The sequence below is a fragment of the Gnatocerus cornutus genome, chromosome 1, assembly GCF_029298725.1.
Source record: "Gnatocerus cornutus isolate USDA-ARS CGAHR chromosome 1, icGnaCorn1.1, whole genome shotgun sequence".
NCBI classification, from domain to species: Eukaryota; Metazoa; Arthropoda; class Insecta; order Coleoptera; family Tenebrionidae; genus Gnatocerus; species Gnatocerus cornutus.
In genome coordinates, this window is record NC_142233.1 from 9,859,050 (window position 1) to 9,880,931 (window position 21,882).

At 31.3% G+C, this 21,882-nt stretch overlaps 1 protein-coding gene across 1 annotated transcript in view; it reads right to left on the minus strand.

Moving 5' to 3' along the window:
• Nucleotides 1–19,536, minus strand: part of sha (shavenoid) — an 82,674-nt gene extending 63,138 nt beyond the window's left edge. The window contains exon 1 of the mRNA XM_088032923.1: nucleotides 19,357–19,536. The gene's annotated coding sequence lies outside the window, so the exon portion shown is untranslated. The remainder of the gene's footprint in view (nucleotides 1–19,356) is intronic.
• Nucleotides 19,537–21,882: the final 2,346 nt, after the last annotated feature.

Genomic DNA, 21,882 nt, shown 5'->3' on the forward strand with positions numbered 1-21,882 from the left:
CCACTTTGGTGATCAATCTTCATTATGGTAAAGTGATTTTAATTTATAAACGCATGTGAAGAGCAGACGATTTGGGCAATTTTTACAGCACGGCGTGTGTAAACGTCCAGGGCGCTTGTAAATCTAGTGTTTCCGAAGCTGTCAATTGAATGTTAATTTGACGTTTACAATTCATGAGGCCAAAAAAGAAATTTTAAGTTTTGTAATTTAATCGACTTCCATTGTCATTGCCACGGTTAGTGATAAATTGAATCACTTCTGCTTCTATTTCAATAAACAACTATTTTGCCCTTTATAAAAAGAAAAACTTTTCCGTACTTATTCTATAGGTAGGTAAGCATCCTATCCTATATCTTCCTCTTTTCCTCTAATCCTCGATTTTTTATTTAAATTGCTTGAATGACATGCAAAACTCAATAATCATTTTGATTGATTTTAATGCTGATTTCCATGCAAATCGAATTTTTTATGTAACAGTATTACATATTTATACCGCAGAAAATTGTATGCATTTAATAACAAAGTCGGTAACAACGAACACCTAAAAACAGTTTATTTGCTTATAAATGGAAATTTATTTTTCTTAAAGACTGTAGTCGCATTCCTCATGGGATATAGGTAAAATAAATTGTTTTGCACTCTTAACAAATTGATTTGTAAATTCTTTAGGTTTATTACCACGACGATGAAGAATGTGTGAAATATAATTCTATTACTTTATGCAAAACTTCTAGCCACTGTTTTTCCATCTAATAAAAAATTAAGAACTTTACAACCAAATCCGTAAAAGGGTGTTCCATAACTATAAAGAAACTATTTACAAATACCTTGTTCCACAACAACAATAACTATTATCAGTTTCAGGTTTATTTTATAGGCAATTCTCATATTTATTGAATGGAGTGATTAATTGTCAGTAATAACAAAACAGCTTTACGAGTTTTCATTAGATTCATAAAGTCCATATTTTGTAAACAACATTGATACTCAAATTTAAAAAGCTTAAAATGCGAAATGTAACATATGTTACAAGTTACAAAGCAAGTTTATTAAGAATTCCATCGGTTATAAACATCTGTTGTGATTTGCAGGAAGGCTACTTGAAGAATTTATTGAATAACGTATTCGAAAATTACCAGGCTACTGGAAAGTGGCAGCTGAATTAGACAACGGAAAGTTTAAACTTTTATTTGATTGCACATAACAGTTTTGGGATTGATTTTCCTACTCAATTTTACCGAAAACCATCTGTTTTTTCACAATACCCGTTATTTATGTTATATGAATTAAACTTTGACATCATCAGCTTATGTCGTGTTCACACGCTTCGTCGATAATAACGAACTATAAAATTCGTCCGGCACTCAAGTTTGTTGATTGCAAAGATTAATTTCGTTAACAGCGTACACAAATCTAATGAATGAATTATGTTTCATATATTAACCAAGTTATTGGCAGTAAACTCCCTCTTAATACCGTGTCCGGATTTTTTTGTAATAAATATGAATATAACAATGCATTATCATCATATTTATCTGATTTTAAACGGTATCTACTACTACTATTAAAGAAGATTTATATGAGTATGAAGATAATTTTTTTTATACAATCAAAACAGAAAGCTCAACTTTCAGACTTTTCTATCACCTTTTCGGTCACAGTCATTTTTCATTAACAACACTCGTTTGCTTTGATTATATACTTTCCCAACATAACGTCATGAAAATTCCATGATCTTCACTTTTTTCAAATTGCGGTTTCTCTTTTATCTAAACAAACATTACTGTTAGAGGAATTTCTATTAAGGCTCCATATAAATAATACCACTCTTAATTAGTTGCTCCTACATAAAAAGTGTTATATTGTTCTTTAACCCCAATTTAAAAAATGTCACGATATTTTAATATACGTTTTAAAGCTTATCTCAGGTTGACATCGCTTAATTGCTTTCGGTGAAAATGCTTTGGAGTACGAGTATCATTAATGAAATGAATCTTCTGAAATCCAAATATCTAAAGAGAATCGAAAGTACTATTTAAAGAAAATCCTGAAATAATGAAGAGAGAATCTAAAAAGGATCTAGAGAGAACGCAATGAAAATAATAGAATTCAAACTAAATCTGGACAATTTAAACGGAATTTGTCCACACTATTTATGGGTCGACCCTGTACGGTTGTATGTATCAATTTGGTGCATTAAGCCGGATCTTTAAACACGCGAAATTTTATGTAAACAATGTTTAGTGAATGTAGTGGAACAGGTGGCCCAAAAATATACAATTCTACTAATTTGATCGAGCCGGATCTTAAAATGTGCGGAATTTGATGTAATAAACAGAGCTTTATTCTCTCGTACTTAGTTATGTATTCGTGGTTTAATATTTTCTTGTGATTTTTGAAGATAAAATAGAATAATGCACGTCTCATAAAACCGTTTAGTCGTACTTGGTCTTTTAAATTAGATTTCAAGAAAAATGTTAATTTAATGTAAAAAAACAGTTATTTGTGTACGAAGTTTTTTTTATTCTAACACGGGGTTAATATCGTGTTAAAGTGACATGTCAGCTAATCATATGTCAACAATCGTCAGATTAGTTGGCAGATTAATTTCAATTAATTTATTGTGTAAACAATCTACCTATAAAAATGTTATCAAATAAGACAGGTATGTAATAAAACTATGTAGTTTGGTCCAAAACTATGTAGGTAGATTGTTTACCCAATCTACCTATGTAGTTGTACCGATTTGATTTATCGAACCATATTTTAAAACATGCAAAAATTAAACATTTGTGTCTTTAGATTCTCTAAATTATTCTTTTTTTAAATTTGATAGCTTCTGCTTAAATTCCACAGATTTTCTTCCAATTTTTCTTACATTCTTTAATGTAGATGTTCTGTGGAAGACTTTATCTGTTCTCTTGCATTTTTTTTAGATTGTGTGTTCTAAATTCTCTATAGGCATTTGTCTGGACTTCCTTTAGATTGTTTCTAAATTCTTAAGTTTTTTAGATTGTCTCTAAATTTACTGTGCCTTATTTTTTGTTTTCCCTCAAATTATATAGATTTTCTTTGTCTAGATTCCCTACAGATTTTCTTTAGATTCTTTATGTTCTGTCTAGAGGTCTAATTGTATTTTCATGATTTTGAAAAAGTAATTTTTTTAAGATTGTCTTTTGAGTGTTTTTTTTTTAGATTGGTTTAAGATTTTCTCTAATTCTCCTTGGACGCTCTAAAATTTCATTAAAATTTTTTTCCAAAAATTCTTATTTTGTTGGCATTCTAAGAATGTTATCGAACTTTCGTGTGATCAATATTGTTTGTAATCAGCCTTGCAAATTAATTTGTCGATATGTCTTTGATAGATTCGTACTGACAGCTGTCAAATGGTTGTCAACTGCAATGCCAAAAGTGGGCAAATAGCGAATCAACGTTGAAGGTGTTCTTCCATTCTGTGTCTAACACCTTCCAGAATTTCTTTTGATCCTCTTTTGCCGCTACATTTACCTATTTTCTCAGTTTCGGTTGCCAAAGTTCAATGTCAGATCGCTAGTACGAATTGCCGATAGACATACGGATTAATTTTCATAAATGACTCGATTACAAACAATAATGATCACACCATATATAAACTATCCAAGTATACCGCTTTGGTTCATCAAGACATACAGGATGTACGGAAAGTCGCGCACCACCGTGAAACTGTATCATCGGACAATGCCATAGATCACCGAAAAAATGTTAAAAAAAATCCATATCTTCAATTTTTCGAGTTATGGTGGATTGAAGAGGCAAAGTTTGATGCGAAAATTAACAATTTCTGTGCAATAATTTTACATTCAAATGAATTTGTTGTCTAAAGGAGCCTTTGCGCAATGGCATGGTGCAAAAAAAAATCGGAAAAATCTTGTAAGAAATGCCTGAAAACTGTTAACAAGATTTTTGAATCAACAATCTCGATCAGTGTGGCATCGTTCACGTGAAACCATAATTACTCGTTTATGAGCCGACCTAACTAACGCCAACAATACAACAGCAACGTTACTATGGCCTTGAATACTGGAAATTTAAATTATGGGGGTAGAGTTCTGCAATGTTGCCATTTTCCAAATCTTCTTTTGGTCTTCCTGCGAAAACAGAAAGTCTGGAATTCTTTTTAACATGTTTTTGGTACTCTGAGGGACCACCCAATTACCCCCTTTCAAGGTGGTGCGCCACTTTCCCAACACCCTGTATTTAAAACAAATACATAAAGTCGCCAAATTTGATGTATTACAACAGTGCTCGCTTGGCTCGCACTTGATCGGTTATTTATGGGATATTTTTTGTGTTGTAATAGAACTATACAGGGGATCCAAAACTATGCAGTTGTCCGATTTGATCCATCAAAGCATATTATAAACGACTTGGACAATGATGTATAATACAGTGCTCGCTTTGCTCGCACTTGACCAGTTATTTGTAGGTCGCGATTTGTTTTGTAATTCTATGAATGTAATCAAATCAAACAATACAGGTGGCTCAAAACTATGCATTATCATATTATAAAAAATGCGGGATTTTATGTAAAAAACAATGCTCGCTTCGTTCGCTCTTGACCAGTTAATTGTGGTTAAGAATTTGTTTTGTAATCGTACAAATGTAATCAAACTATACACATAGCCAAAAACTATACAATTGTTCTAATTTGGTCCATCGAGCCGGACCTAAAAAAGGTGGAATTTTATGTTAAAATATACCAGTTATTTGTGGTTGAGAATTTTTTGTGATTCTTTTCATGTAATCGAACTATACAGATACCTAAAAACTATACAGGGTCCGGCAACACTTGTGTCCACCCCCAAAATCGTCTAATTTTAAAAACAAAATTTTGAAAATTTGCGTACGCTCTTAGTTGACAAAGCTTTAGAAGCCGACCCAAAAATTTATTTTTTATCACTTATAGTTTTGGCGTCGCGACGCCTTAAAATGTATTTTTTAGCTAATTGTGAAGGTTTGTGAAATCAACCCGTAATTGATTTTTTTTTTAGTATAAGTGTGTTAAAAATATCTCAGTTGATATTTTAGATTTAATGTGAATTGTATTCAAAATGTGAGGAAAAAATACTGTGTTATCAAGTTAGTTTTCAATTTCATTACGTCAAAATTGGGAACTACGTTTACACCAGTCTGTCAACATCTTGTGTCACAAATGACATCTATCCTTTGGTTCGTTTTAGATGGTAACAAAAGTCTTACTTGGTGAAACTGTCGCTTTGTCGATGTTAATTGACGATTTCTGGTGTCCATAAAGTGCAACATGCCCGAGTTAATCAAAATTCACCTTCATATGAGTGAATGAAATGACTTGTGAAATTTTGGTGTAAACGTAGTTTGTCACTGCACCGTCAAAATGTTGAAAACTAACTTGATAAAACAGCGTTTTTTTCGCAAATTTTAAACACGATTTGCAGTAGATTTAAAATAAAAACTCAAATATTTGTATTACAGTTATGTTGAAAAAAAATTGAATTCGCTAATATTACCGCAAAAACTGAAAAATCGCTAAAAATTATACTTTTTAGGCGTCGCGACGTCAAACAAACCGTGATATCAAAACAAATTTTTGTATCAGCTTCTAGAGCTTTGTCAACTATAAGCGTATGCAAATTTTCAAAATTTTATCTTTAAAATTAAAGACGATTTTAGGGGTGTACACAAGTGTTGCCGGACCCTGTATAGTTACACCTTTTTCGTCTATCAAGCTGGATATTAAAAGTTGCGAAAATTGACGTCTAATCAGACTAAAAGGTACGGGCGGCACAGTATATCAAGTTAACTTATTTGATTGAGATGGATCTTAAAATATACAGATTTTGATGTAAAAAACAGTGCTAACTTCGTTCGCACTTGACCTGTGTTGTTTAAAGTTTTTTTTTAAGTGATTTTCAGAATCTAATCGAATAAGACGTGTGTCCCAAAACTACACTATTGAACTAATTTGGTCTATCGAGCCGGATATTAAAAAATGCGAAATTCTATGTAGAGAATAGAGAATACATCAAGTACAAAATTTCAAATTTATTTGGATTTGATCCATCGGTCGAATATCAAAAAATACGGAATTTCATTTCCACTTCGCTCGCACTTGAGCATTTTGAGTAAGATTTTTTTACTCTAAAAAAGCAATAGAACTATACAGTGTCCCAAAACTCAACTCAACTCAACCCAAAACAGTTGAATTGATTTGGCGGGTATTAAAGAATGCGGAATTTTATCTAGAAAATTGCATTTTAATGTTGGTTTAAGTACAAAATTTTAGATTTGTCTGCATTTGGTCCATTGTGCCGGCTATTAATAAATACGGAATTTCATTCTCGCTTTGCTCGCACTTGACCATTGTAGCTAAGATTTTTTTTCTCGGTCTAACAAAAGCAGTGAACTATTGAAGTGTCCCAAAACTCTTCAGTTGAACTAATTTGTTCCATTGGTCCAGGTATACAACAAAGCGAAATTTGATGTAGAGAATAAAGAATAAACATGTGTTTTCATGTTTTTTCAAGTACAGAATTTCAGATTCTACAAGTTTTTTGCGACGTCTGACACACCTGTGTGATTAATTAATTTATCAAAGTGATTAATTTGTAGTGAATTTACATACAAATAGTTGGTCAAAAGTGAAATTTCATAGCACTATTGAACTTTATATCTTTAAGACTAAAAACTTGTCAATTTTGACAAAATACAGTTTTAAGCGTGTGATTTATAGACTTTCATTAATGAAAGAAACTAAAACACATTTCTGAATATTCAGCAGCTACTGAAATAAAGGTGTCTCGTTTCTTTCACTTTTCTTTTCAGTAGCTTAAGGTCATCCTTCATCCTTCACTTCGCTGTTTTCTTTCTTTTGTAAGAAAAAGTTTTATGTATACTTGCAAATCAAAAATTCCCTCATTTTTGGCCAGTGTTCGTGCCTCACGCGCGCATATCTGCACGTGTCTTCATTTCAAGCAGCGTCTAGATACCAGCAATTACGCAGTGCATTATAACGGACTCTGCCACGATCTCGTTGCATAATAGAACACGTGGATTAGTCTAGATCTAATTTTTCCGTCCGTATTTCATTTTCGCGCGACAAATCTTCCGTCACGCCACAATCCCAAGAATTTCTTTAGTGCTCTAAGGAATTACAAAAATGAGGACCACAGACCATTTCATTCATTGCAACGCTTCATCGCCCACGACGTTACTTTAATGCTTTATTAAGTTCTAATCTAATTTCTCAAATTAATTTTTTCTCTTCCGACCAAAGATTTTCACTTCGGCTTCCTGATAAATCGTCCACATGTTTGTTCTCATCAGTGAGAAATTGGGCCGGCGTGAAAGTCGATTGTATCGAACAAATGCGATTTTCTGCAAGTGCATTTCGGGAGGAAGTTACGGTGGTTCCGATTTTCTGATCGGATGAAAGTGAATTCTGTTAAATTTCCCAATAAAACCGATAGCGTCTTGAATTAATGATGTGAAGAAAGTTTTGTTGATCACACGACCTTGTATTTTCGATCGCGTGAACTCGAGAATATGTTGTGTTCTACTATCGGTTTCTCACTTAAGTGTTGGCTATTTCCCAAGAAGTGGCATGGGAAATTTATTTCGATATGAATGAGAGAATAGATACATTACCGTAATTAGAATTTGCGTACGGAATTTTTAATTGGTCCTGTCATTCGGCACTCTTCAGACGGAGCAAATTAAGATAATAATTAATTGAGACTTCAATGGTGGGTCACAACGGGAAAACGAAAATTATGGCAACTGAATGGTAACTAATTTCTGTGTAAAAAAAACTACTAAACATACTGATGACTTGATTATTATCTTCTATAGGAAGACGACAAGTTATAAATAGCGGAAAAGAGTGCAAAAAAAGAATGAAACCTAAACGGGCACTTAAACATGATTTTAATTTTCTTAGACTCGTAAAACGAGATAATTATTTTAGAGACACAGAAACATAAATATGAGTCTAGGTATTTTACCTACTTATTTGACATAAAAATTTTATGACAACGGTGTCACCAGCTTGAAATTTATAAAAAGTTACCTATTTGTCCAATTTTTGCAAAATATTTCTAATATAAAAATTAATTTATTGGCACTAAAATTAATGTTGCAGAATGCATAAACTGTTAACGGCGTTTTCCATCCTGGTGCTTGATTTTATTTAGTTTGACTATCTTTAATTGGCTTGTGTATTGAAAATAAATAATAATGTTATAATATATTAATTTTATTATTCCAAGAAATTTATTTTAGATTTTATGTTCCAATTAAAGAAATAACCTTTGCAATGAGAATTTCGATTTGAATTTGAGCGTACATTTACTGTTTTTTTTTAATTTTACATGTTTTCTTCATTTTTGCTCTAGTTCACACAAAGTTGCGATTGAACGTGGAATCTAAGCTGTCATTCGAAATATCTGCAGCTTTGGTTTTGAAATGCGTATAAAGTCTAAAGCCCAAACAGAGAAAATGTGTTTGACTAATTAAACGAACACAAAAATTGCAAATTTAAAAGATATAAAAATGCAAAAGATCCGGGGAAATTATTTAGTTTATAAATGAGTCAAAAAGAAAACAAAAGTTTAAAGTTTGTATTTTTATAAGAAATTTGTCAATTTTTGTCAATCTCATTTTTTTTTTAAATCTGCAAATGTTTGAAAGTCTTGCATAAAATGTTTAAAGGAAATAGGAATTTGAACATGTGATAAAAACAAAAGAATCAGAAAATGATCAAAATGATTTGAAAGGACCTCCAAGAATCTGATAGAAATTCCAAAAATTTGGAAGAACCTCCAAGAATTTAAAAGGACCTCCAAGAATCTGAAAGAACTTTCAAAGATCTGAAACAACTTTCAAGGATCTAAAAGGACCTCCAAGAATCGGAAAGAACTTCCAAGGATATGAAAGAACCTCGAGCTTTAAGTAACCAAAAGGACATCTTAAGATATTTTAGGATCTCTAAAGTTCTTCTAAAACTCTTAAACTCACTAAAAGAAAAGATTTCCTCTAAACACCTTTTTAAAAATTTCTAAGACTCCTTAAAACCTTCGCAGAACATGAAAAATCTTTAAAAGTATTTTTAAATAAAAAAAAAAAGTTTGGGCGATTCTCAACTTTCTTATTTTAATTAAATTAAATTAATTAAATTAATTAAATTAAATTGGAACCCATTTTTTTTTCATAATTTGGAAGATATTAATTTTCTTGATTCAGAAATGTGTAATATGTTCTACTTTTATAACCAAAAATATTTTAAAAAAAAATATCAAAATTGAAAAAAAAAGCAATAAAAGTTAATAAAATCTAGGTGCATGGTGTCAAATAAAAGAATGCCGTTATTGTAATGTCAAAAAGCAGCAAATAACAGAATGGATCGGCATTTTTTTTTGAAATTATTAATAACAAAAGACAATAATAATTACAAATCAGAAAACACAACTACCTAATTTAATTAAAATACTGTTGAAACGCCATACCGTTTTTTTTATTGCACAATTGACACCTATGCATTGTGCATTGTAAGGTGTAGCCCCATCTTGTTGAAAGAAAATTTGTTCTTTCTGTTATTTGCTGCTTTTTGACATTGCAATAACGATATTGTTTATTTGACACCACGCACCTAGATTTTATTAACTTTTATTGCCTCAATTTTTTCATTTTTGATATTTTTTTTTTAATATTTTTTGTAAAATTAGAACATATTACACATTTCTGAATCAAGAAAATTAATATCTTCTAAATTATGAAAAAAAAAAATATGGGTGTCAATTTAAAATAAGAAAGTTGAGTATCGCCCAAAAGATACTAAGACATTTAGAAAATTTTTAAAATTATCAGTTTATAGAAAATTAAAAACCATTTAATTTGTTTTTTTTAAATTTTTGAAATCGGTTCATAAATAAAAATTCTACAACGCCTGCCGCTTTTAAAAAATCACCCTGTATTAATAAAATAATAATAAATAAAAATAAACAAAAAAACGGAAGTAAACTCAATAAAAATTTGGATTTTACGCGATCGGTCATTTTCATCAATTTACTTCCGGCGATGTCAAATTTCCAACCCGGATTTGATTGTTAAAGCGGTAAATCTTTTAAGGACCCTAGGGCAGTAAGTCAAACTTCAAAAAATTCATACAACCACAACATTTTTTCGACTTTGAGTACAGAAAAATTGAATATTCTCGGGCATCTGAATTTTTGCTCAGGATTATCCATTTTATCACATGTAAACACTACAATATGTGGACAGTGGTTGACAGGAACTAATTTACATAGCAACCAAATCAAGGACAACTAGTTTTTTATAATATAGTTTGTAACATGATTCTTTTTCTAATCGTGCAAAAAACGTAATAAGCACCACAGGCGTTATCGTGTAAAGCAACCGTACCCGCGCTAAGTACTTAATTATTATGTGGCCTTTACTAGCAAAAAAATATGTTAATTTATGAAACTTCTAATTTTGTATTGTGCACTATCATTTTAAAACAACAAATTTAAAATTTCTCTTATTAATAGAATTACACGTCTTATTTTTTGACCTCGTAATTATTTAACATTACCACACAGGAAAGCTACCCAATTAGTATTCACACTTTTTTAACTTCGTTTGAAAAACCCTTTTTGCATAAACTTTTTACAAGACCACAAGCAAACCCGCCACTTTCACATAATAACATATTTTTATCTAATGAAAATACCCAAACAACGCCGCCAGCAATCATCGAATTAATTTTCAATAACATCTCACTTTTTTATTGAAGTGTTTATCGCGATGGTGAAATCTTTTGTATCTCATTTATCAAGCAAAAACTTTATTGCTACCAGACAAATGTGAACCAACTTTCACTAATTAATACTTAATTGTAATTTGAAACAAATTCGTCTGCTACTCCCTCATAACAACGTATGTAATTAGAAGAAAAGAAATTTTCCAAATAAGAGAGTTTCTGGAGTTGGGTATTTAATGAATTTTCATTTATTGTTTCGGATGATTTTTCCACTTTAAAAATAAAAATAAATTGTTTTGATAGCTGTTAGAAGATTCGGAAATTGCAAGAGACTTTGTCAAATGTGGCGTATCGACTTTTATATTTCAGTTTTTGATGGTTTACCTATCGCCTAAAAATGTTTTGACAACTCTCGCATTGTAAAAATTTTCCGTCTCTCCAGCAAATGCCACCTGTCAAGCCGTAAAATCCTACTTACAGTTGCTTGAATGTAAATAACTATTTATTGCAGGATCCAAATAAGGACTATTTCACAATTTTTCACTCATCGACTGTTTTGATTTATAAAGTCTACTGTAAAAATCGCGCATCTTAACGGCATCCTTTATCACAGGCTTTACCATATGGTACCGAAATTCCTGTCCGGTTACGGCATCCGCACATCCAATAATCATAATTAATTCTTCATTTTCTTTTTCGTTCTATTAGCGCGAGTGTTGAGCAGAAATCCATCTGCTTCCTACCATAATTACCATTGTGTAACAAGTGATGGTATGTGCATAATTAGTTCGCGTGATCGATAACAATGCACTTTTCTTCAGCGACCTCTCAATTATTACCATGGCGTGCGCCTGTTGATTTATTAATTCAGTTTCTTGTACCTTGTTGGGGTCAACAGTCACGAAAAGTCCTCAACGTTTAGAGTGTTTAAAAAAAATGCGTTCTTGAGAGTCTAATTGCGTATCTTTTATTTGATGGCTATTGAAGGGGAGAGGTCAAGTGGGCTTTGATAATGTTGATAGGTATAAGAAGTTAGCTTGGGTACCTCTGTCACATTTTTTTAAGTCATCATGTTCAATTATATTTGAACGCTTTTACAATGGCATGCGACGTGATATGAATCTTAACTTTCGTGATGAAGAAGTCTATATTTAACGCTAAATGGATTTAATCGCATAATTAAACTTAATTATTATCAATAGCATACTCGAATTTCCTCCTACTATCGACTAGAATAGGACGTGATCTAATTTTTTATTCCAAAAATAGCGTGACGAATTGAAAAGCGATAGGGAATTGACATGTAGTCTATAAAATTTGGTGCCAATTAAAAAATTCCACGTTTTTTCAACAAAGAGAAATGTTTCAAGTGTTGTTTCTGGAGCGAACTGTATGAAAAACGTTATGTAGGATGCGGAATGAAATTGATCCGAAACAACGGGTTCAAACATGTCACTTGGCTTTCTCTGGTTTTATGCTACCCTAAATACCAGTGTGGTTTGTTAAATTGGTAAATATTAATAAGTGAAAATGATATTTTGCGGAAATACACGCTTAGAATTTATAAAAAGTTGTTACCAGGCTTATAAACAAGTAGTTTTACCTTCTATACGAATGTAATATTTCTTTGATAGATAATATTAGTGGTGCAAACATATAATGTATGAGATTTAACAAAATACCTATGCAAAAAATTAAACATTAAATATTGTCATTCTGATTACTTTTTACGTTTTCTTAAGAGATTTGAAAGATTTAAAATAGTTATTTCAGTACATACATACAACTACATATTTTGTATTCTTTCATATTTCTTAGATATACAGGGTCCGGCAACACTTGTGTCCACCCCCAAAATCGTCTTTAATTTTAAAGATAAAATTTTGAAAATTTGCATACGCTCACAGTTGCCAAAGCTCTAGAAGCTGACGCAGAAATTTGTTTTGTGTCACTGATAGTTTTGGCGTCGAGACGCCTTAAAAATGTAATTTTTAGGTAATTGTGAGAGTTTGTGATATCAACGCATAATTTAATTTTTTTTCAATAAAAATGTGTAAAAAATATCTCAGTTGTTATTTTAGATTCAATGCAAATTGTCTTCAAAATTTGAGAAAAAAATGCGGTTTTATCAAGTTAGTTTCCAATTTCATTACGTCAAAATTGGGAACAACGTTTACACCCATCTGTCAACATCTTGTGTCACAAATGACATCTATCCTTTGGCTCGCTTTAGATTGTAACAAAAGTCTTAATTGGTGAAATTGTCACTTTGTGGATGTAAATTAACGATTTCTGGTGTCCATAAAGTGCAACATGCCCGTGTTAATCAAAATTAACCTTTATAAGAGTGAATGAAGTGACTTGTGAAATTTTGGTGTAAACGTAGTTTGCCGCTGCGCTGTCAGAATTTTGAAAACTAACTTGATAAAACAGTGTTTTTTTCGCAAATTTTAAACACAATTTGCACTAGATTTAAAATAAAAACTCAGATGTTTGTATCACAGTTATGTTGAAAAAAAAATGCAATCGCGAATATTTCCGCAAGAACTCAAAAATCGCTAAAAATTATACTTCTTAGGCGTCGCGACGCCAACCAAACCGTGATAAAAAACAAATTTTTGCGTCAGCTTCTAGAGCTTTGTCAACTATGAGCGTACGCAAATTTTCAAAATTGTAACTTTAAAATTAAAGACGATTTTGGGGGTGGACACAAGTGTTGCCGGACCCTGTATATGTAATATTTTTGAAAATTTTCAAATTGCTACAATACTATGTTTATGTTAAGTCTTTCAGATTTTTGAAGTACTGCATTAAATTTTTCGCTTAAATTATTTACATTTTTTAATTATTTATTTATTCTTTAGGAGGATTGCTCAGGATTTTTGCTCATGTTAAAATACATTTTATTCCATTTTATTCCTCAGAGTCATTAATTTCTTGAATTTTTGGATTGCGTTCGATTTCCCAAATTTGTTCAACTTTTCGAATTTCTCGTATGACCACGATTCTTTGTATTCTTCCCATTTATTATACAAAGTGTTCCAGAATTCGTGACCCAGAGGAAAAAGGCTTATAAAGGCAACAATTCTCAACCAAAATTTGAAAACAAAAATTTTCTTAGTTAAAAAAATAATCGGGTTAAGACAAGAAAACATTAGCCAATCCGGATGCTGAGTAGTATTTGAAAATTGGTAACTATGGACACATACTATCGCCCATTGGTCAGACTCTCGTTGTCTAGGAAATTGGGATGGCTTTTTACTTCATTTCTAGAAGAAGCTTTCGAGATTGGTTGTTAATTTTTCATCTTTTCTCGAATACTATTAAACTTCAATCAATTTTTGTTTAGAAATCTGTATTGCTGTCGGCACTCTCTCTTGCTTTGTGAGTCATGAGTTCTGGGACACCCTGTATATATAATTTTTTTTATTGCTCGAATGCTCCAATTCAAGTATGTATGTACATATTTTATATTATTTAATTATATTTTTGATTATCGTTTTTATATTTGTTTTTCTTTCCTTCTACAAATTTTGATATTTGCCGACCTATTCAAGATTTTAAATAAACTTATTAGTAGATTTTAAAACTTAGCAACTGAGCTCTTGGAAAGTCTAAACTTGATGAACAGGATTTCTGCAAAGGACTATACATACTTGTTTCATAGAGATTATAGGTACGATGCAAAATTTTTAACCCCAAGTTTTGTTATAATTATCTTTACAATAAAATAATTTAAAATGTTTTTAATTTGGTTAAAACACACACCTTTAAGACAAAAACGAATGCTTCAAAAAATTACATTGTTTGTTTATAGTTTTAAGTTAACATAGGAATCCCCATTGCTACTTCTAAAAAAACTCACTGTATTATAGTATGTTCATTATGTAAAATTTTGACAGTTACCGTTTCTAATATGAGTAGAGTTTACGATCAACAAAAATCGACACATCTTTGTATCAATATGAGACTATTTGTAGATTCCCCCCCTCCTTACATTTGTCTACTTTTCTTAGACTATAATATACTAGATTCTAGTTTTTCTAAAAGTAATTTTATATTTTGTTTGCTTTCTGTTTACCTTTTGTTTAGATACCCTCTTCTGCATTGTACAAGGTGTTTATAAATGTTTCTAGCATCAATGGTGGCTATGAAATGTCAAAGAAATTTGCCGCTCATTACAAATGTGGGTTTCGACTTTTCAACTGACATTTGCAGTTGACCTCAAACATGGAGCAAAGTAAGTTTTGAGAAATAAACTGTTCTTGTTGTGGTTTGAAACCTGAAAATCAAAAACTTGAACACAAAACTGTAACTGAAACGTCACTGACGTAAATAACATTATAAATAATTTTTAAAATAGTTATATTCACTATGAAAACAAAGCGGCAAAATAGTGTACGACAGGAATTCCAGAGCCACCCTTGATGCTAGAAACATTTATAAACACCTTGTACTAGACTGCATAAATCCATAGTTCTTGTTGATTTCTTTTCGGAATCTTTAGATCTTATTTAAATTCTTTTTAATCTGTTTGGAATCTTGTTCGAGTTTTTCTAAAATCTCTTTATATTTCAGAGTCTAAAAGTACCTCTTTGGTTCCTCTAAAATTTTTTCTAGATTTTATTAATTCTTCTTAGGTTTTCTAGATTTTTTTTATTTCTTTTGGTCTATTTAGAGCCTTGAATTCGTATAAATTACTCACTTTTACATTTTTTATACTTATGAATTGTCTAAGATTTTTGTTGGATTTTCTTCAAATTCTATATTGATTATTCTTTGATTTTTTGGATCTTCAATAATTTCTTCTGGAGTCTTTTTAGATCTTATATTTTTTTGGATTTCTTTACATTCTCCAAATTCTTTTTAGATTCTTTTTGGATTTTACATGCATTTTCAGTTATTTAAAAAAAGTGCTAGTTTGGGATTGCGCAGGGACTCTCTCATCTGGGCTAAATGGCGCGCCTTCTTCTTAAATTCGCTCATTTAAAGCTCAAATATTTTAAAAATTGGAAACATGATTTTCATCAAAAAAATTACATGAAATATTCTTTTACAATTACAAATTTTATGCAGGTGGTCCAGAACTCATAACCCAAAAACAACAAGCACATGTAGGCATACGAAATCAAAATTTAAAAACTAAAAATGTTTAAGTCAAATGATAAGTCGAGGTAGAACTAAAATACGGTAGCCAATCACAATCGTTCAACAGACGATGGTTATAATTGCTAGGATCCGTAAAATACAGAGTACCTACAGTTTGGCTGTTCTAAACAAAAACACAGTATCTGCTTTAAAAAAAAAATACTGAACTTAGAAATTACTTATTTATAATGCCTTCACAAATGATTTTAACATTACACTTGTCATTTATTTTGTTGTCATTTAAAAATCTCCAGACAAATGACAAAAGTAGAGTTCAAATCATTTGTGAAAGCATTTTAAATAATTTAATAATTTCTAGGTTCAGTGAATTATTTTTTTTAAAGCAGATACTGTATTTTTGCTTGGGACAGCCGAGTTGTCTATTTGTTAAGCTGACACTGCGATGTTGTTACATAGAAATTTGAAATGGCTATTCTAGCTATGAAAAAGCTTTCGAAATTGTCTTTCAGTTTTTCGTCCTTGTTTGAATACTATTAAATATCAAAATTTTGATTTCAAATTCGTATTCTGTATAGATGTATAGATGTCATGAGTTCTGCGACATTAGGTATATAATAAATATGATCATTAAAACAATATTTTATTCAAAAGGATGAATTAAATGATTACAGCAATACTTTATTGTCAACGCGAATAAAAAAAAAGCACTACTATTGAAATTTTCTTGCTTCGGATGGCTTGTTTGTAAAATACGTGACACTTCACGCAAATTCTACAATTTGCCGAGTTTGAAATTGTGTTTGAAATGATAAATAACCAAAGAAGTTATCCCACAAGATGTTCTAAATGAATCTACAGTTGCAATATTCAATTTATTGCCAGAAAAATCAAGTTTAAGAGAAAGAGTACCTACATAAGCATTTTTTTTAATCTTACAAAATTGAAAAAAATGTATGACACACGTAAATAAACAATTTCACAAAATTATTTTTTGTGCGTAAAATTCGTCTTTATTCATTCTACTCTAAATAGCTATTTTCCCCTTTAATATACAGGGCGTTTATTTTATCCGTTCAGCGCTGACTGTTAATATTAGGAAAGTACGACGGAAACTTCGGTGTTATTCGAATGTAGTGCTGGCAATATCCAAAATTGAAAAAAAAATACAAAAATTTGAACACATCCATAAAGTAACAGTGATTTGTCTTGTATGTGGACATGTAAACAAAATAAAAAATTGAAGAAAGATCGACATTTGAAAAAACTTATTCGTAGCTAATAAATTGATACGTTCGTCACGTTCCTTTATCGGTCTGATGCGTGTCATACTGTGTAATAACTGTTATTATTACATCTGAGCAGGTAGAGTGAAATAGTACGCATCTTTCAACTTAGTAACATCACCTAATACCTACGGAAAGAATAAAAATATCAGTTCAAACTTTTTTCGATACAAAATCGATTGTAATGGAGTAGTTCAAAATAATTTGGAACGAAGGATATCTGCAAAGTGGCATAAATCTTCGAATATTTATTCATACCAAACCAATTAAAGTCGTTCATGCTTCAACCAAAAGCAAAAGTTAACAACCAGCAATTACCTATTTGCTATTTCTAAACCACTCTTTTTTAATTTTTTTTACGTTTTAGTACCCTGAAAGGTGGGTTTAAGGTCAAATCCATTCTCAAGACTCAAGAACATCAAAATACAAATTTTAGTGAGATGAATGCGGAAACTTTCATCCTAACTATTCTTCTGAATCTTATGAATAGATAACTTACAAATTTATGAAGCAAGAGCATTCAAAACATTGATATTGCATAAGTCTAATAAGCTCTTTATTCTCATGAAGGCTTTTTGTAAACAATGTTGAACTTGGGGCAATTAAAAATGCATTAAATCTGGATACAATTCAAGAACTACAAAAAGGGGAGCTTCCGCTTGATAGTCCATTTAAAATTACGTGTTTTTGTAATATTTTCGAGAAGATGTTAAAATTTCGTTTATAATAATTTGTTCGCTTTTAGACAAAAAATATACTATTATTAATTCTAATGCAATAATAATTAAATAACTCGGTTCGGAGTGGCTAAAATCCGTTTAATAAGTAAGCCAAGAAAAAAATGTCTATTTTATTTTGACAATCATTTCATTCGGTTAATTTTTGTGTAATTTTCGTTTAGTAACCTTCTGAACACTTCAAATATTGAAATTTCGTGAGTAAACAAGTTGAAAATTTTTGAACGTGTTTGCCTTTCTGTAAAAATTAAATTTGTCTATCAAATAATTAAAATATACTAATAAAATGTCTACAAATAATTAAAATTTTGGACACAAAATACACCACTCTTACCATGATCTTCATGTTTACTATCTCTTATAACTTTTTTCATTAATACACATTTGTTATACTTATTTCAGTAAATGATCGTGGATAAAGCTTAGTATGTTATGACCCTTATTAACTCAATTGATTTGCTCTACTCGCTCTCAAGCTCACTCGAGTCGCAAATATCAACCTTGTTGATTGAATAACATATAATATGAATAACAATAATTGTTGATTGAGTAACATTGAATAATGGGCTTCATAACATGCTTCCATAAAAATATACTATTTTTTAACTACAAAAATGTCATTTTAACTTTATAATTTCTAATATTTAATTTGGTATGTTTTAAACCAATTAAGTTAAAACTATCACTTAAGATGCATTTCAAGGCAGAAATTCTAATTGCACTATTTATTATCATATTAATGAGACATCAATAACTTTATCAGAGAATTTTCTGGCCTAGGAGCGCTTATCTAATAAAATACATGAGACAGATTAATTAGATAATTTATATGTATTTTGATTTTATTTGAAATTTATTTTAAATATTAGTGAAAAATGCGTTTTTTGAACATTTTATTGATCACAGTTTGTCAATATGTTCTTCATATTTGATGACTTAACTTAACAAGAACACAGATAATATCTACAAAAAGATGCATTGCTTGTTATTCTGCGTTAATTAGCCACTACTGACAATAATTAACCGCTTCTAAGCTTCGAAGATACAGAAGTCAGTTGTAATCTTATTATAAAATTCGTTATCGAAAATGACGTGTCAATCATTCACTTGTATGAAATACGATTCAATAAGCATCAAGATTTCTTATAAAATAACTTCCACAGATGATCGAACTAAAATAACGAAGGTTGCGAGAAGAAGTATTTTTTATGAGTCTACATTACTTATCTCCACTTCAGATCACCGCGCGCATCAATTACGGAAGTAAGATAAAGATAAAATTTTAAAAATCCGCACGCAATTAAACCTCGCACAAACACAAAAAGGAGCAAATCATAATAATGAATATGTAACAAGCAACTGTCAAATTTGAATTTAACAGTGCTCTTAAAAACTGAATAATTCAAAGTTATGAATCAGTGAGCCGTACTAAAAATTAATTAAAAAAACTCACGTTTATTTCCTAAAGATGGTTTTCTCCAAACGCCCCCACGACGAATTTCTCAAAAAAGTCACTGTCACACAGTCAAATTTTCAAAAGACGCAACAAGTCGTAATCGGAAATCATCGCGTGTTCGCGAACTCTTCGCACGGGTACTCCGGAAGAAGCTGTACAACAGCCGCCGCTACTGGAGAGAATGCAAGAACTGGCTAGCGTGAGGCGCGCTGAAGAAGCAACGGGAAACGGGACACTTTCATTCATTTCGATAAATGGTGGGCAAGAAGTGAACGAAGGGAGAAAATATTTTTGTTATTTTTTGTGCTTCACATGTTTGCTCATTCAAACTTTCTAGTTTCAATTCGTTCAATTCTTATCGGAGGCAATTAGTTTGTGGAGCGTCCATGTTCTCATTTCAATAATATTCACATTATTTTGATTCATTCTAATTTCAATTTGTTTCAAATGAAAAATGATACTGTAGCACTGTTATGCTCCGCCTAATCTGTGGCAGTAATTTACGATTACGATGACCAGAAGATTAGCGAATTTAAGAACTCAATATTTACAGATGGTTTTTAGATTTTTTAGGTTGCAAATTTCCTCTGTGACAGTTTTTTTTTTTATTTAAAGTTGTCATCATTGTTCCCTAGAATTTGACATTTGCCATTTGGACATAAATTTTGTTGTGTATGAATGTAACCCAATTAATTAGTACGAGCCCTTAATTATGCTCTATTTCCCTCAGATACAACTCCTGTTGTTAAATTTTGACACATTACATTAAGAGAACATTCACGATCGTCTTTAGTACCCTAAAACCCAATTCACATAACACCACCATTGCAACATTTGCAGCAGAATGAATTTTAAAATTTGTAACTGTATAGAAGGTGCAGTGCCTGAAACTCGTAGAGCATTTAAAATGTAACAGACGTATGTAACGTATGTAACAGACGTGGCAACAGTAGGTAACCCTATTTTTGCGTTGTTAGTGCGAAATGACTGTAGCAGTGCGGAAAAAAATCAGATTACTTTTAAAAGACATTTAAAACAAAAATTATATACCAAAGAGTTATTTACACAAATTGTTTTGTTATTTCAGTTGATTTTTCCACCTTAAAACTCAAAATAAAAATTAATTTCATTGGTGGCGCCATCTTTTAGAAGATTTGGAAACTGCAAATGAGGTTGTCAAAGAATTGTCGAATTTGTCAGATCAACATTTTTAATTCAATTTTAGATAGTTTATTAGTCAAAAAGCTTTTTACAAATCTTGCACTGTCAGAATCTTATGTCTCTCCAGCAAATGCCGCCTTCGCCTGATTACTGTCGCGCCATAAAATCCCACTTTTGTTATTCGTAGCCCAGTTAATATTAAAATCGGGTATTTTAGGCTCCCTAGGGCGTCACTGATTGATTCCAGGATTTACATAATTCCAGAGTGTGGTGACTGTGAATGTGTGATCCACAAATTATATTTTCAAATCAAACATACATTATGTATTGTTGTGATTGTTCGTTCTTATGCAATTGTATTTTATAACAAAGCTGTTTGTTAGTTGTAAAAAAATACAATCGACGAAGGAAATCTGACCTTAATCTAGATAAATATCCACCTGAGGTCTCAAACACTTTACATTTCCACTCGATATTTCTAACAATTTTTCTCGATCGTTGACGGAACTGCTAATTTTGTCACGTCCAACGCCAATAAATCATAAAGTATAAAGCCATTAAAGCCTAGAAACGCTCAAGACAACGATAATAATCGCAACAGAGTGATTAAAGATGCCACAATGTCGTTTCTACCTTTCTCGAAATTAGCATATTCCTCGCATTCGCGCAACCAGTTTATTTATTGTCGTGATCTACTCATTCTTATCATTTTACTAATAAGCTCGAAATATTAGGGTCGGCGGGTTTTCTCTCAAGTGTACGTTAAAAATAAAAATTTTTAACAGCTGCGGTTAAATTTTTATAGTTCCTTGGATTTATGACTATACTACTACTCTACTATAGTGCGCCGATAATTCACACATTTCGATTTGAAAGGATGTCTTTTGACCCGCAATTCTAATCCGGGATTGCCGCAACTTTATTTGGTCTTTTTTAGAAGAGCGTAGGACGTTTACCGTTAGATACTGGCATGTCGTAAAAATTTAGGCAGGAAAAATATTTTTGCCCAGATAATGCCCAGAACGAGCCGCAAGGCTGGGAAGTTTGCTTTGTCTTGCGTCTATGGCAACATTTTGTGTGGGCAACAATAATAATTATTGTTTGGCTATTTCTAAATCATTTGGTGTGCTGCGTCCTGTTGCGATGGCAACATGTTTCTGGATAAAGGGGATGGGGCGTCAAAAGATTGTAATTGGTAATCACACGTAGTTCAATGGCGGGTCAGAGTTTTGGGTAATTGGAAAAAATACAACTAATTACTGTTATGAACGCCTTGCAATGATTACACAATCGAACAATTTTAGAAAAATTTCTTGTTACAAGCATTCTGAAAATGGTTTCTAAAAGGTAATTTTTTGCTGA